The sequence below is a fragment of the Buceros rhinoceros genome, unplaced genomic scaffold, assembly GCF_000710305.1.
Source record: "Buceros rhinoceros silvestris isolate BGI_N320 unplaced genomic scaffold, ASM71030v1 scaffold15163, whole genome shotgun sequence".
NCBI classification, from domain to species: domain Eukaryota; kingdom Metazoa; phylum Chordata; class Aves; order Bucerotiformes; family Bucerotidae; genus Buceros; species Buceros rhinoceros.
In genome coordinates this window covers 791-993 of record NW_010403133.1, presented here as the reverse complement: position 1 = coordinate 993, position 203 = coordinate 791, and positions in this window count along the sequence as shown.

Sequence of the window (203 nt, the reverse complement as noted above, 5' to 3'; positions counted from 1 at the left end):
TTGTGCGACGGAATGTCTTCCGGGGAGAAAACCCCCCGCCGCTGGAGTGGAGCTGGTTGGGGGCCATGCCCAGCTCCATGCCTGTGGCTGGGGCCTGCTGCTTGATGTGTCTTGACAAAGGGAAGGACACGGCAGGACTGGGGAGATGTTGGTGCCTTGGGACCCGCTGCCAGGCTGCCTCCTGCCTCTCCCATCTTCCCCAC